The sequence below is a fragment of the Pezoporus flaviventris genome, unplaced genomic scaffold (genome assembly GCF_033815535.1).
Source record: "Pezoporus flaviventris isolate CSIRO_AGI_PZ_B2104156 unplaced genomic scaffold, CSIRO_AGI_Pfla_v1 ptg000002l, whole genome shotgun sequence".
In the NCBI taxonomy this organism is placed as follows: Eukaryota; Metazoa; Chordata; class Aves; order Psittaciformes; family Psittacidae; genus Pezoporus; species Pezoporus flaviventris.
Window position 1 is genome coordinate 73,361,081 of NW_026892550.1, and position 12,781 is coordinate 73,373,861.

The following is a 12,781-nucleotide window of genomic DNA, read 5'->3' on the forward strand; positions in this document are numbered from 1 at the left end:
GACCTCAGTACTGTTTTGCACAAAGCACTAACTATGTTGTACAAAGCAAATATTACAGTTTGTTGACCATAAAATTCCTATGACTGGGCTTAAGTCGGTTTGTCTATACATTGCTGAATACTTAAAAGTAGGACTAAGTTTTCTTGAAAAGGAAAACATTTTGTTTAGTTAAGGTGCAAAACATTGCTAATTCAGGCACTATTCTGCTGCTATGGTGAAAAAAGGAAATCTTTAAGGAATGAAAAAAATTCTGATATTTAACAGTTCTTGGGTTTTCTCCTCAGGCAGGATTCTTGTAAGATGAAGACAGCGTCCCTCAAAGGCTATATGCACAACAACAAGTAGTTAAACCACCTGTAACACTCTATGTTTTTTCACACAAAAGAGAACATCTGGTGGTCAGAACAGATAATTCATACAGAAGGAAATATCTCTCTTACATAGACTGTTTACAAAGCCACTTCTGAAATTTTAAATATTGTTCTGAATGCCTTGCTTACTTTTCCAGGAGAGATGTCGCCTTCCTGTGCTAACACAAGACAGATTGCCACAGAACACCAGCTGAGTGCTAACATTTCCTCTTTATGACATATCCTTCTACAGACTAGACCAAATTCTGCTTTCCTTCTTATTTTGGCAACTACAGTATAAGTAACAGTTGCACAGTGTCACTGTGAATCACAAGTTTTGCTTATGATCTCTAGAATGCACCTCACATTAGACCACTTTTCTTCCTTAATTCTGTAATCCTCATGGTTTATCATCTAGAGATACACAGCGTGTATAGCTAACAAAACCCAAGCAGCTCTTACCACGCATCTCGTTTTCCCTTCACATATATGAAACACTCCTGAAGAGTTTATACAAACAAAAGAAAATCTTTCCTTGTACTCTTTTCTCATCTGGGCCTCCTGAAATGCAAAGTGCAAAATTAAATTCCCACAAACAGTAAAACAGTCCATTGCTCTTCCTGCACCCTGCTATTTTACATGCACACAATGTGGTAATTGCTTTTGCTTGACTTGTTCAAACAGCCATTTTCATGACGTGACAGCTAGGGTACTAATATATTTATGCTCCTTGTAATCGGCCAGCACTGCTTATAATTAGGTGCAAAGTTAATTAAGTGCAATACATCTAATAACTGCCTGCCAGTAATAGTAAAGTTTGATTTAGTACATGAACTGTCAAGGTGTCAGAATGGTGTGTTAAAAAAATAAGTTGCGAACAGAAAAACAATCCTGCCACAAGCCACAGAAAAGCACTGAGACAACGAGACAGTTGAGAAAAGGAAAAGATACTCAGTATTTCTGACACTATGAAATGACCCCACCCGCATGTTGGTAAGTTGCATCTTGCTTTATTGAACATCAAATTTTAATATACTTTTACTTATAAGCCAATATCATCTTCTATAGACAACCCTTCCCCTTAAAAGCTATACATATGGTATAGATTTTTTTTACATCTGTAAACGTCAGTAAAAGATTTAATTAAAAAAAATAAAATGCATAAAGAGGGTTATGAAAAGAACCATGAAAGCCCATACAGTCATATTTCATGTTTAAAGATCTGCTTTTATTTGTTTCTTTTTTTGCACAAGATGCAGCTTTTCTTCTAGTGAACTTAAGAGAACATTATGCATATTCCAAGTATTTAGATTTATATTTAATACCAGCATAAATAATTATGCTGTAGTTGTCTGTGCTTTAGTTAATTTCAATTCTTTACTAGGGAAAAAACTATGCTGTTCATGGCTTTATTCACTAGAGGATATCCTTTCTCCAAACCAGTTTCAAACTTCCTGATTTCAACTGTTTACTTGTACCTTTACTTATCTCCAGTTTTCTTGAAAACCATCTTCTCTCGTAATGAGTGATCATCCCTTCTCCACAAGCACACCATGACTTTTCCAGCTCCATATTCTTCTTTCTTAAATTCAACTTTGGATGGCTCAAATGTTCCCTTCACCTCCATCCCTGTACGATATGAACTGAAAATGTTCTCTTCCTCATGCTAGGCAGTCAGAGCAGGTCTCAATAAAAGCACACCTGTTCAGCAGGGAAGCACAAAAAGAACAAATGAAACAAGTTCTATACATAGACTAATTTAGGACTAGGTATACATTATATTAGAAGTTAAAGTGAGCGCAAATGATGACATATGTATGTACCACAGCAGCACAAAATGTATGCGTAGCTCAATAACACTTTATTAATACAGAGGTATGAAGCTCGGAAAATTACCTGTATAAAATACCAAGAGGGAAAGCATGGACAATGCTCTGAATTTTTTTTAGGCCAGTAGATGCAAATAAATTGATGGAATTTGTACTCATACAGGATAGCCCCAAACCCTGAGAAATAAAACTAACATCAAGGACAACATTGCTACTTCCAAAGCAATCACCAGTAAAGCTTGCTTTCTGAAACACTTCACAAAAATCAATATCAGATAAGATAATCTTTCTGGCTAGTTGTTATCAACTGATATTTGATAAAGGAATTTATGCTCCAGATTGACATGAAATTAATAATGCTTGTTGTGTGGTGCCCAATGACAAAGGTAAATGCTAATAGCTCTGAAATCCTGATGATTGCCAAAGTACTCTTCCGAGCTTTGATTAGTGCTTGTGTTGTGTAATTATGCTTTTCTATAATTACTGTGAATTACCATCATGATATTATTATTCTTATATTTTTTATTCCTCTGAAATTCTCAAAACTTCCTGCAGCTAAAAATGGATTTCATTTGCATTATCACAGGCTTTGATTGTTTAATGAAAAATAATTCCATGCAGACTCTCATGTTAAATTGTCCATTTAAAATTTTCCTGTTAATCTAGACTATGTTGAAGTGTCCCTTCTTTCATTTATCATTTGCCTTTATCACAGTCACTGCCCCCTCCCCCCCCCCCCTTCATGCTACCTTTTGGAGAGAAGAAGAAAAAAGAAAAACATTTTTAGTCACATCCCTGTCTTCTGCCTGGAAGCCGTTTTTTCTGCATGTTGTCCCTTTTCCTTACAATTCCGTATTTGGAAAGCTTAGAAATGACAGGACTTTTCAGCAAAATGTGGTTACTATGCTAAAAATACAGTTTTTCTGCTTGCAGCAGGCTCTACAGAAGGCTACCTTGGACTTGTCTAAGTCTCAGAACTATGCCCTAAGCAAGTGAGATACTCAAGGGTCATCCTTGTCTATGTCTGAGGGCTACTGGGTATTTCCTTCAGAAATTAAAAAAAAACACAAAAAAGAAATAAAAATAAGCCATTCATTTGCATTGTCTTATTTTTGCCCATTGTTAAACATTAACTGATTCTCTTTTTCCTTTTTCAGTAATTTTACAGAACAAAGCAATAAGGGTTTTGAGGGCTTCCAAAAGCCTTGCTCCATGGCAGCTTGCGAAACCTAAGTGCAACTATGCTGGGGGGGTGGAAACACTCAACCATGTACTAGCAATGCTATAATTAAAATGTAGTTTAAACCACGATCAAGGCTAATCTTCAAAGAACCTTCTTAGGAGCAGAAAGTAAAGAGCAATTGATTTAGGTTTCTGGATAACAGATGCATTTCAAAATGCATTTAGTACCAGAACCATTCAAAAGCCAAGTTGCAAAAATTGTGGGAAATGTGGATTTGTAAGAGTATATAGGAGCCTTTCTCAGATGCAATGAGTTTAATAATTTAAAAAAAAACAACCAGATAGACATGACCTGCAAAATTAAACAGTATGAAGATAGCCAACAACCTAAAGGTCATCTGAAATTTTAAATACTTCTTCCTACATATATAACTTCTGCATAAAGTGTGTTTATGTTTAAATAGATGGACAAAAGGAGATAGATCTATTCTTCAGAATATAGTGAAATTCAGCTTTTTCTTGGTTTACATACAAAGTTTTTTAATCTCTATTGCAACAAGACTGGAAAAATCTTGTGATTCTTCTATAGTTTTGATAGTCTTAAGGTCTGATTTGTATGTTTCTCAGTCTAGCTCAAGTTTACCATCATTTTGCTGACTCTACATTAAAAGCCTTCACTGTGATATTTCTACTAAGAGTAATTCACTTATCTTTTAAATAGCTTTTTTGAGCTATTTTGTGATGTATTCACAAATGCTAGACTAGAAGATGGTCTAGATAACTGAACTTTTGTGTTTTGCTACACACAGAATATTATTTTGTTATTCTGCCTCCCTCATTTCTTTCCAATCTTTTTCAACTGGTTCCATTTTCACACCATATATGCACCTGATTTTTCTCTCTCACATGAATCTCCTGTGCAAAATGCTAATATAACTTGTGCAGTCACAATTTCACACTTATAATAGTCAAACAGGTTCAAAGTTAGAGTAGGTTTGACCATGCCTGTATATATACTTGAGGACATGGAAGCCTGAATAAGACAAAGGAAAGTAAACTTTTTTTTTTAATCTCATATAAAGATACTTCTAAAGATTTTTTTTTTTCCTCCCCCATTTTCTCCATGGATAATAACAAACGGAAATACTCCATCTGTAACTTTATTGTGATGTGTGGAATATTGAGCACACATTGAACATCTGTGGGTTGCATCTTTCAAAGCAGTGCTCCCCCAGTAAGATTTCGTAATGACAGCTAAGGAACGCTGGTTTTTGAAGCAGCAATGTACACACAGGATACCTGGACTTCTTTTCATTTGTTTGTCAGCACTGTGAACCTGTTCTCAGTATTTCATAGATGAACCTTTGTTCCACCATGGTGTGTACACATCCTGATAAGCATGTGCTACACTGCCATCTCTAACATGGCCTAAATATTGGTTCCATGTTTCCAAAAGCAGCTAGGGCTACGAAGTGAATGACCATGGCAGTGACACTGATAGTAAGATTAGTATATAGTACACTTCCATCCCAGTCTGCTTCATACCAGCTTTACTTGAAGTCACACTCTATTAAGAAGGGCTGTTATTTTTAGATGCCCAAAATAAGGTTACACAAACAAACAAGCAGGAACAAGTCATGCATTGTGCATCGACCTTGCCAATAAGCCAACCTTCTGCAACTGGAACCAGTATAATGTGGGCAGTGAAGGCTGTAAGATTTGCATGAAAAAGAGTTTGCGAATGAGCTCTGAGGCTTTGGTGTTTGGGAAGCACTGGGGTGATGAGTTGGAATGTTGAAGGACAGGGAAGGTAAACAAGCAAACCTCAGGAGGATGGGCCAGGATGTACTCGTGGCAGGAATCTCAGTTGTAGGCCAGAGATTGGGGGGGTTGTGAGAGGGTCTGCAACATTGTGATTGGACTATTTACCTGGAGAGTTTCACAGTGGCCAGTGAGATTGAATGTTGTATGTATGTGCAGGTTGGGAAAGTACCGAACAGGGGAATAAAAAGGGTTGGTGGTGATGTGCAGATAAACTCCACAACTCATTAAAAGTTGTAAAGTAGGTATGCTTTTTATTCAGTGCTGAGACGCACAGGGATAATTCCTCAAAGTCATACGTGCCTCAGTGTTGTTTTCCTCTACATTTATTCTCTAAAGTTATACTATTCATAAGGTTACACAACACACCTATACATATTCATGTCCTATCCCCGCTTCATATTATAATGAGCCAGAAGGTCCTTTGCGCCTGCGCAGTGCCCCCTCTGGTCATGGGCAGGGGTCTCAAGATGAAGCAAATGAGTCTTCCTCCTGTGGGTAGGGGTCCTCAAGATGAAGTAAATGAGTCTTCCTCTTCTTGAACTTTTCACCTTTTAGTCTTCAGTATGGCCTCAGGGTTTGGTCGGTGTCCCAGCCATAAACCCTCTGCTTCTCCCCCTTATCAGTAGATTCAGGCGCCTGCTTTTCCTTATCAATAGCTGCTTATCAATAGAACCAAGTGTCTGCTTTTCCTTATCAATAGGACCAGGTGTCTGCTTTTCCTTATCAATAGGACCAGGTGTCTTTGTTCTACTTAGCAGGCATTTACAACAGACAATACTTTTGTTTAAGCAAGCCAATTCCTCTAACCCCCTTGTACAACCCCCCTGTACAACCCCCTTGTACAACCCCCCTGTACCACCCCCCTGTACATTGGTCAACCCTCTGCATCAATCCCCCCTTTTTTCTATAAAGTTAGTAAATTCTTTTACTATATTATTTATGACAGAGCTATTCATGTCCCTTCTATCGATTTATGAAGTGATTTCGATATACATTGTATTATACAATCTACAATCATCAAAATGCGTAGTCCTATAGATAAAAGGCCTTGTTTCAGCATGTCCCTGAACCATCCAGTAACTCCTAGGTTATTTAACCATTCATCCAATCCTCCTCCAACAATTCTAAGCTCTTGCATATTTTCCTGCAATTTTCGCAGCTTAGCATGAATTGATTCAGAATGGTCAGATAAGTTCATGCAGCACATGCCTTCGAAATCCTCACAACCATGTCCATGGGCCAATAATAAAAAGTCAGTTGCTGCTCAGTTTTGTAAAGATGCATGTCTTACACTATCTGTGTCTGTGGCAAGTGAGGATATCACATCTGAAGTTATATTTAATTGCTTAGCCGCCCAACATGCCAAATGATGTATATCTGCCAATGCTTTCCCTGCAGCTATACTTGGTACAAATAATGCCGCCAAATATCTTGCTGTGTGATTCCAGATTCTTAAAGTGTTATCGCAATTCGGGCCTAATTGCCCAATGGATCGTTTGTTTCTGCGGAGGCTGTCCTTCATGCCCTGGACTAAATGCCTTTTGGAGGCTGCAAACAGGGACAATTTACCTAGATAACATGGTCCTCCAAAGGGTTTGGAAGGAGTTCCTGGCCATGCATGGTCTCCACATATCAAGAAATGTCCTGGGGGTAGAGCTTTAGGTATTTTATCATTGTATCGTAACTTTGGAGATGATCCTGAGCAGTAAGCGGTTATATTATGACACCATGTCTTCCCACTAGTTACCTTGGTCTCAGGGACTTTGCTTGACCATGTATTAAAAGTTATACAGCTCTTAGTTTTGTCAGATCCCAGGGGTTGGAGTTCTTGCACTGGGATAGTAGAATAATTTAAGTTTTTTATTATTACACCCATTTGGGCTGATGCAACTGTCCAATCGGTCCCATGACCTCTCTTGACCATTTTGATCACTGTGCTAAGATTTAGAATCGAGTCATTCCTTACCCATCCCTGAAAATCAAAGGGGTTCAAGTATGGTATACCAATTAGGCACATTTGAAAGGGATTTACCACCTGTGCCAAGGTCAGACAAAAATCAGTAATCCCAGTCTTGTTTGCCCATGTGAGCCAGACATTCGTATTCGAACCCAGTATTGAAGTTTCTTTTTCTATGGCTTGGACCATGGTACAGATATAGAGGATTAATATCAATAATCGCTTCAGTTTAACTATTCTACTTAACTATATATGTCTATTACAATTGGGCCAAGCTTCATGCAATATGTGCAGCACTTGCACTGCACTACCCTTGTAGGTAGCAAATGTTACCCGGATTTATATTCTGATTACAATTGCAACATTGTATTGACACCCATGGATCACTCTATCTTTCGTGAGTTAGTTTTAATTTCAGTCTGTTAGTACCGCTTGATGTGATTTTCCAGGGTGCCTTTGGAGCTTTCTTGACTTGAGTATGATGAATCCAGACATTTTGTTCTCTAATTTTGATAGCTGTGAAAGTTGTGAGTAGTACTTGGAACGGCCCTTTCCACCTCGGTTCAAGATCTTCTTCCCCTGTGGGTCTGAAAGATTTTATATACACATAATCTCCAGGTTGTATATTATGTACCAGACTGTCCAGTCCTCTGTTTCAAGTTCCAGCCACATATTTTTCAATTTTCTTGAGTTGTTTTCCTAACTCTATTATATTCATAGTCTCTTCTCCCACTTGGAGAGACGTTCCCTGTTGGACCCCATATGGTCTTCCATACAGAATTTCAAAAGGACTCAACCCTTCTCGAGCTCTTGGTTTAGTTTGAATTCTCAATTGAGCTAATGGAAGTGTCTGGGGCCAAGGTAGACTGGCCTCCTGACCCGATTTCACAATTTGTTGTTTAATTAGATGGTTCATTTTCTCCACCTGACTACTTGATTGAGGGTGGTAGGGAGTATGAAGTTGCCAATCAATACCTAAATGTTTGTTAATTTGTTGTACCACTTTTGAAACAAAATGTGGTCCTCTGTCTGAAAATACAGTGGCTGGAACTCCATATCGTGATGTTATTTCCTGTAACAATATTTTTGTTACCTCCCGGGCTTGTGCGCTTCTAGTTGGAAAGGCTTCTGGCCAACCTGAAAAAGTGTCTGTTAGTACCAACAAATGTCTATACCCCATTTTTCTTGGCAGTTCCGTAAAGTCAATCTGCCATTGTTGGCCTGGTCCATTACCTCTGCCAATTTGGCCTAATTTAAGTTTGGGAGTAATTTTGGGGTTTGTTTGAAGGCAAAGATCACATTGTTGAGTTACTTGTTGGATGGTAAGGCATCCAGTCCCCAGTGTGTTTTCTGATGTTCATTTTTTATAAGGGCCCATAACAAAGATGAGGGAACAATTATCCTCCCCTGTGGTGTACTAGTCCACCCATCCTCATTAAATATTCCATCTTGATCTATAATCAATTTCTGATCTTCCTTATTATAGTTTGGTTTACCTCCCAGAGAAATTTTCCCATCAGGAATTAAAGCTCCTTCAATCGTTATCTCACCCTTTGCCGCTTCTTTTGCCTCTCTGTCCGCCAGCTCATTTCCTTCCTCTAATTCTGAGCTCAACTTCTGGTGTGCCTTGATGTGCATAATTGCCACCTTCTCAGGTAATTGGACCGCTTCCAACAGTCTCAATATTTCTCGTGCATGTTTAATGTTTTTTTCCTTGTGAATTCAACAGTCCTCTTTCTTTCCAAATAGCTCCATGTGCATGCACAACTCCGAATGCATATCTTGAGTCTGTTTAACCTTTTCCCTTATGCTAGTTCCAGAGCTCTAGTCAGTGTGGTCAGTTCTGCCTTTTGTGTGGAGGTGTTTAGTGGCAAATGTCCAGATTCCATTACTTCTCTGCAGGTGGTGACTGCATATCCAGTGGCGCTATAGCTGCTCCCATCAGTAAACCAGGTTTCTGCGTTGTCCAAAGGGGTATCCTTCAGGTCTCTGCGATTGGAGTATGTGGCTTCAATGGTTTGTCAGGCAATCATGGTGTACAGGTTCTCCTTCATTTCCACTAAGGAAAGAAGCTGGGCTGACAACGTTAGTTACCACTGTCTCTATATCATCTTGTTCCACAATGACGGCTTGGTATTTCAGGAACCTCTGAGGGGAAAGCCAGTGCCCGCCTTTCATTTCCAACACTGCAGACACTGTATGGGACACTAGCACTGTCATTTTCTGGCCCAAGGTAAATTTGCATGCTTCTTGGATATTCAGCACGACTGCTGCGACGGCTCTGAGGCACCCAGGCCATCCTCTGGCCGCTACATCTAACTGCCTAGAAAAATAAGCAACTGCTCGTCGGTATGGACCCAAGTCTTGTGCTAGTATTCCCAGGGCAATCCCTTGTATCTCATGGGAAAATAAAAAGAATGGTTTACCCACGTCTGGAAGTCCTAGATGTCATCTGCGTACTGCAGTAGCTTCCCTTCTCCTGCTGCCAGGACTCTAAGTCTTTTAACAGTTGCTCTCCAAACAGAGTGGGGCTGTTCTTAAATCCTTGAGGCAACACCGTCCATGTGAGCTGGGTTTTGTGCCCACTCTTAGGGCTTTCCCATTCAAATGCAAAGATTTTCTGGCTGGCTTCATGGAGAGGAAGGCAAAAGAAGGCATCCTTTAAATCTAGAACAGCAAACTAAGTTAGCTCTGGTGTTAAGCATGTTAGCAAAGTGTATGGTTTTGCTACTACAGGGTAAAGATCCTCAGTTATTTTGTTGACAGCTCGTAAGTCCTGTACCACTTGGTATGACCCATCAGGTTTCTAAACAGGTAAAATAGGGGTATTGACATCAGACTGGCACTCCTTTAACAGTCCCAATTGTAGAAAATTCTCAATTATTGAGTAAATTCCTTCTCTATCTTTCTTTTTCAGAGGGTACTGTTTAATCCTGACTGGCTGTTTTCCTTCCTTGAGCTTAATCAGTATCGGGGGTGCATTTTTGGCCCTCTCAGGTATGTTTGTAGCCCATACCCCTGGGAATACCTGATCCAATACATCTTCCCTGACTTCTTCCACCACATGATTGGCAATTAAAACCAAACTTAACATATTTATATATTGCTGATCATTTACTTCTAAAGTGATCTCGCCTCCTTTGAAAGTAATAATTGCTCCCAAATGTTCCAGTAAGTCTCTCCCTAGGAGAGCTTTTGGGGGATTAGGCATATATAAAAATTTATGAAGGCCCCATTGCTTTCCCAATTGATTATTTCAATGGTTTACAAAAATACGCCTTCTCACTTTGGCCAGTTGCCCCTTTTACCATAATAGTCACCCCCTAAGGGCATTAAGGCTTTATTTAAAACAGAGTATGTTGCACCCATATCGATCAAAAATTCCACTTCCTTCTCCTCGTCCCCTAGCTTCATCATAACCAGTGGATCCGCTAGGGAAGATTCCTCTGGTCCTCGTCATTCTTCCTTCACATGCGTGACCGTCCTTCCTTTAGTGGCCCTGTTTGGACAGCGGTTCTTTTTGTTTTCCGGACATTCATTCTTCCAATGTCCAAGCTTTTTACACAATGCATACTGATCTTTACTTAGGTGGGGTTGTTGTCTTTGTTTTCTTCTTCCCCCTTCTTCCACTACAGCAACCAATCTCCGCATTCCTTGCTTATAACCGTCTTCCTGGTTACTGAATACTCGCCATGCTTCATCCAGCAAAATTTCTAAATTTCTTCCTTCTGTTGGTCGTAACTTTTGAAGTTTCCTCCTAATGTCCCCAGTAGATTGTCCTAAAAATAAAGATACTAACTGCTGTATTCCTACCTCTGATCCCGGGTCTAATGGCATACTACGGCACATAGTATCCCTTAATCGATCTAAGAATTCTGATGGTGATTCTGAAGGGCCTTGTTTCACCGCATATAGTGTTGAGCAGTTTATGGTTTTTGGTATTGCTCTCTTGACTCCTTTTACAATCCACTCTTGGTAAGCTTGTAATTTTTCTAACTCTGCTGAACAGTTTGGATCCCACTTTGGATCCTGAAGTGGAAAAAAGTCCCTTACATCTTCTTGTTTTACTTTATAATAGTCCTCAGCTAGATCTCCTGCTGTTTTTAATATCAGTTGTTTTTCTGTTTCTGTCATTGCTTCTAACAGTAACTGCGTATCTCTCCAATCCAGATTATGTTGCTTTATAATGAACTGCAAATGTTTCATAGTGCTTACAGGATCATTACGATAATCCTTTGCCACCTTTTTCCATACTTCCAAATCCAAGGTGGAGAAAGGTACTTCAATCAGCATTGGAACTCCTTCAGGTCCTACTGCTTCCTGCAGAGGTGCTTGCAGGACATGTTTTTGCTGGTTCTGTCCGGTTCATGAGGAGACCGGACTCCCCAGGGGAGTAATGATGTCTTCCGAGTCCGTGTCCACCTGTCTCTTTGGTGGAGGCTTAAACACATCTATTAATTCCTGGTTTGCATCATAGTAAATTTTATCCTGTTTAGTACATCTCTGACCTATAACACATGATGAGCAGCATCGTTTAGGCTTAATTTTGTTTTCTTTATTATCCCTTTCAAGGGATAATACTAAGGGATCCTGAGGTGGTATTATTCCACAGGCTCTCTGCCATTCCGGGTGGTTTTGGAGAGTGAAGAACATACCTGCATATGATACTTCATCCCACTTCCCTTCCCTCCTTAAAAATAACATTAATTGTAACACAGTATTATAAATCCAGTGTCCCATTAAGTGGCCACTTAGCCCCATCTTCTAATTTATAGAGAGGCCACCACTGATTACAGTACTTAATCAGGGTTCTCTTATTTTCTGAGCCCCCAGGTCCTGTAATTTCTTTCCAATGTACCAATATACACCCTAAGGGGCTCTTTCTTAATATTTCTTTACTTTGGTTTATTCCCATTTTACTTTCTCCTCAAATCTCTTTGATACTTTTTACAAACTCTCAGTTTTTCCTAACTTCCCGAGAAATCCCCAGGACTCTGTGGCTCTGTCCACAGATTAATCCACCTAGTCTTTTCTCTTGGCCCCAAGAAATGGCCAGCCAGAAATTTCCGATTATTTTCATTTTTTATATTTTCTCCTGAACAATATCTGGCCCACCAGAATTCTGAATGACAAAAATAAACTTTGCAGTGGACACACTGTCACAATATTCGTGTAAAATATAATGCCGTCACATACAGTTACACTCCCACAAGGCACAATATCCACAATGCCACCGTCACATACAGTTACACCCCCACAAGGCACACAGCCACAATATCCACAATGCCACCGTCACATACAGTTACTCCCACAAGGCACACTTAGAATCTTTTCTTGGTGTCTGGCGTAAGGCTAGCCACTGTGGGAGGGGTAGTTGTCCCCTCCCCAAATTCTTAAACTGCCTTTAGTTACAAACAAGACATACAAGACAAAAGACAGAAAACAAACACTTCGTCCATCTCCGGCCGCTCCCCTCGTGGAGAATACAGAACCGCAGATTAGGACTCTGCACTTCCTTTGTAGCTATGCTATGTCTCAGTCACACAAGAGCACTCACGGGGGCCCACACATTCACACATCGGTTTCGCTTATCCTTCTCCTGCTTCCATGATGGTCATTAACGGGTTCATCCTGGCACC

The 12,781-nt window shown here is 39.7% G+C and overlaps 1 long non-coding RNA gene across 1 annotated transcript in view; it reads right to left on the reverse strand.

Moving 5' to 3' along the window:
- Window positions 1-1,336: 1,336 nt before the first annotated feature.
- Window positions 1,337-12,781, reverse strand: part of LOC133275783 (uncharacterized) — a 38,045-nt gene continuing 26,600 nt past the window's right edge. Inside the window, exon 3 of the long non-coding RNA XR_009745686.1 lies at window positions 1,337-2,051. This is a non-coding gene — a long non-coding RNA (uncharacterized LOC133275783). The remainder of the gene's footprint in view (window positions 2,052-12,781) is intronic.